We start from the raw sequence: 4606 nt of genomic DNA on the forward strand, positions 1-4606 counted from the left end.
CATCAACGCAAGACTAATGGTTGTCATTCTGAGCTAAAGTTTCCAGTCTGTATTAGGTAAAGACCAAAGTAAAATGGACACAGCTTACTCCAAAAGACAGATTCTCAAATAGAATCACAGAATGGTTTGGGTTGGAAGGGACCTTAAAGATCATCCAGTTCCAACCCCGCTGCCATGGGCAGGGACATCTCCCACTAGACCAGGCTGCTCAAAGCCCCATCCAGCCTGGCCTTGAACACTTCCAGGGATGGGGCATCCACAGCTTCCCTGGGCAACCTGTTCCAGTGCCTCACCACCCTCACGGTAAAGAATTTCTTCCTGATGTCCAATCTAAATCTACCCTCCTTCAGTTTGAAAGTGTTACCCCTCGTCTTATCACTACACTCCCTGATAAATTGTCCCTCCCCATCCTTCCTTTAGGCCCCCAATGCAGAAAAGATGTCTGAATTTTCCGTGGATTTCTGAGAAGATCATGACAGAACTTTCAAAGGAGTCATTTTGTGGTTGAAGTTACCAAGACCATAGGTATTTTCAGATGATGATTATTAATTTAAATGAACCTGGATCAGGCCCCACAGTGAACTTTAGGAAATACAGTAAGCTCCCTTTATTACATTAAGTGATTACTTAATTATTTAGGAAAGGACATAATTGTCATGAGATGGAAGAAACACTTAGATAACGGTTTGACTCCCTGTTACAGTCCTTTGGATCTAACCAGCGTTACACAGGAATTTTTGACAGAGAAGAGAAGAAGGTAAGAGAAGAACCATTGTGATTTATAGAAAAGAAAACAGGTTCACCCATTTCCTGGCTACGGTCATTAACAATGTATAATTGTGCATAATCATTGGTCCCGTTCCTAGTGTACATTCCTAGAGGCTGACTAAACTTTGCATCTGCATAGAAATTAAGATGCAAATATGAGTTGTGTTCATTGGTATGACTAGTGTACAGTAAACAAAGGGTATTTCTATTCTATATTTAAGGTTGAGAAACCTATTTTGTGAACAGCATGCTATCAGTGAAGACTTCACAGTTATTAAGTAACTGCAGAAGGACATGGTCAGGTCAATGATGGGTAAGGAAAAAGGCATATATAAAGAGCGCAGTAGTGTTGGGATACTGATAGGCATTTGTGGTTGTCTCCATCTGGAAAAGCTGCAATCGTTCTCTCGGTATCACGACTCCCGTGTTTTAAAACAAAACAAAAAGTGTTGTGTGCGGGGGAAAGAGGGGCTGAATGCCAAGCAGTAATTTTAGGATGAAGAATACAGAAAAGTCAGAGCAAAATGGATGATTTAATTTCTCATCATTATTCTACTGAAGAATTAAATTTGCAAGGTCATGTTGTGGCTTATTCAGTCAGAGGCATATCAGTGAAGGTAACTGGATTCAGATGAGTTCCCATCCGACAGATATTTAAAGAAGCGACTGTTCTCTAAATATATGTACAAAACAGTGTTGTCTACACTCACATTGCATATTAAATCAAAGCTTGGAGTTCAAGGACCTTATTTTAGGCTCTTAACAAAAAACTGACCCAAGTTCTGAGATGCACCTTTCCAGATTTACTTTATGAGATAACACTGTATTTCATTTGCTATGGCTTCCATGTACTTTAGTCCTTTGTTTCTTTTAAAAATTCTCTATTAATACCTGTAACAGCAGAAATGTGCTTCCCACGCCTCACTAATACATAGTCATGGTAGAACAGACATGAAAAATACTGGTTACCTGTAACCAGGCCTATGCATTTACTGAACATAATAGATGAGTACTTTCTCTAATTCATGTATTTAGCTGTATTTCGGATGTGTTTGCAGTCGAACTTGGGAAGGAAAATTCAAAATATCGAAGAAAGGAAAGAAGGGGAGTGGAATTACCGTAGGAAAATTGTTATAGGATAATTTTTGAAAAACCTAATACTGTAGATTATTTTCAGGTGCTAAGAAGTTTTCCCTATTAACATTCACCTTTTAATTTTATTGGTTTTCTTGACCCCTTAATTGAATTGCAGAAAAAGATACCATGTTAGACTTTTTGAACTACCTGAGAAATGTCTGTCATCTAGGTTTGATTGAATTCGTTATTAACAGCTGACAGCCTTAGCTTTAGGAATCCAACTGTGATATGTAAAAATGATATCTCAGGTTCTTCTTTTAGCCAAACCCCTAATTTGCAGAGTCTTAAATGATTCAGTTCTTCCTTTTTTCTTTTTCCTTTTTTTTTTTTTTTTCCAAGATGTATCCAGAGCTGCTGGAAGAAGAGCAGTCTGGGCACTAGCAATATGTAGACAACCCCCAGATTTTTATCTTCTTTCACAAGGAGAAGCATTTCAAAACCAAAGTCAGACTAGCCTCCGAACGAAAAGCAGAATCCATGTAACATTGAAATAGGTAGGAGGAAAAGTACCCATCAACTTTATTCCTCTGTAACATCTCCTGCTACACCCTCCTATGCTTAAAAAAATGTAGAGCTTTAGGATATTTTGTGGAAAATAATATACAAATAAACATGGTGGGAAAAATATGGTTACTTCTGTCATGGGGCAGAAAATATCCCACCTTTTCTTACCTAACACACCTGTGATTCAGCAATCCAAATGTTCATAAACCTCAGGACTGATCATTCAGGAAACATCTGGGAAAGAACTGCAGTCTACAGCACAAAATTTTTCACATCCTATAACCTTCAAGAGCCTCTTAAATTTTTATCTAGAATAGGTAAACTTCTGCCCTGTCCCTCACATAGCCCCTTTCCCCCAAAATTTGTGTCACTACATCAATGTACAGGAAAAGTTTGCTGCTTTTGGAAAGTGGTGTTTGATCAGACAATTGGTTTGATCAGACAATTTGAAACATTTACAGAAAACACATTGGGCAATAAATCCAGTTTTTCAAATCTCATGCTGGTCTGTGAAGCCATCATATGAAATTTCCCTGCCTTTTCTCTTAAACCCACTCCTTAAATCCCATGTGCCTTAATTCTAAGGATCCTTCATGACTCGGCTGGTCCATGTGTGCACTGTATTTCATCTACTGCATCCCCATGGGCTAATCTCTTTAGGACGGGGCTTCAGCCCTTTGCCATATGTCTCTTTTTGGATGTTGTAGCACATATGAAGGACATACTGTGAATTAAAAATTGTAAGAAGCATACTGGACGAAATTAAGACCCTGTGAAAGCCATAAACCATTGCAGTGGCTTATTAGAAGCCAGCTCAGTACCCAAAATGCAATTTTAGTACAAAAGCTTAAACACCACCCTAGCACTGCTTTTATCAACTGGATTCTATTATTCTAAAAATAGCACTTTTAGAAAATAATGAGAAAACAGATGGGAAAGTGGAATTCTCTTTTGGTACATAAGTTGGACTCCAAGCATCAAAGAAATATTTATGACCCTAAAATGGGGTCAAAAAGTCTTTTTGTCTGTGAGAAAAGGCTGTCTGACAGCAGCGTCCTGACTTGATGGGGTTTGAGGCTTTCCTTTTTCAAGGTCAGGTAAACATTTAGCAAACAGCTTTGAAAAATAAGCAGTTGTGAAGGACACACAAAACAGAATTATCCCACTTCTTCAGCCACCACATGTATTGTGAAATTTAGCTTGCCAATGATGAGGCATCAATTTTGCTGAACCTTTTACACCAAGATTCCTTGGTGTAAAAATTTTAATCTTAAAAATGTTACACCCATTTGGTCTTGTACATACAACAATCTGGCTTTTTATTTCTTTTAAAGAAAAATGAAAACATTGAAGTGGGGCTATAACAGCTTCTTTAATATTTTTTTTCTGTATTCTAAATTATGCTTATTCACCCATACATTCCCTCTCTGAGTATTCATTTAGAAGGAAGGTTTTGCAATAGTCACATTTAATTTATCAGGGTGCAATAATTTGTGTTTCCCAATCATCTTGCAGACTTTGGTTCATTATACTATTGTTTCACATGAGTAAGTTAGCAAAGTTTGGATTGATTGACTCTAATTAACTAAAACTGGTTCCAGGCTGTGCATCTATTGTCATGGTAGCTAGCCACAAAGCCCCAAACTGTTCAGTAATGGCAATGTAACGTACTATCGATATGAAAACTCCAGCAAATGTTTAATGTTGGGCTTGTCAGCAAATGAAAAAAGCAATAGTGGAGGAGGGAGAAAAGGACATTAGGACAAGCATGTCTCAGAAGGCTTGGGGGAAATGCAGCCTTCCAAAGCTGCTGGTGCCCTAATCTCACTTATTTTCATCCAGGCCTCCAGCATGGAAAGAATTGCAAGCCAAGCTGGACATATGCACGCTGTTCTGTAAAAGAAAAATCCACTTTTTTTTTGTTTGCTTAAAAAAACCTCCAAATGGAGCCAAAACTCTAGGCTAAACTAAGACATTCTGGAGTAATGTATGTGGACTTCTCCCTCTGTGTATTTTAAAGGCAGAAGTCTTTTTTCTTGGCTTTGTTAGTCCACTTGCATGATGTCTGAGTCTATTTTCTGTTTACTGCCAACAGGAGAATCTCACCACTGTTAAATGCATTGGAGAAATGCACTGTTAAATGCACTGGAGAACCAGCTGCACTGAAAGCTTAGGATAGCAAGCAAATATTCCTCTC

The sequence above is a fragment of the Rissa tridactyla genome, chromosome 2, assembly GCF_028500815.1.
Source record: "Rissa tridactyla isolate bRisTri1 chromosome 2, bRisTri1.patW.cur.20221130, whole genome shotgun sequence".
NCBI classification, from domain to species: Eukaryota; Metazoa; Chordata; class Aves; order Charadriiformes; family Laridae; genus Rissa; species Rissa tridactyla.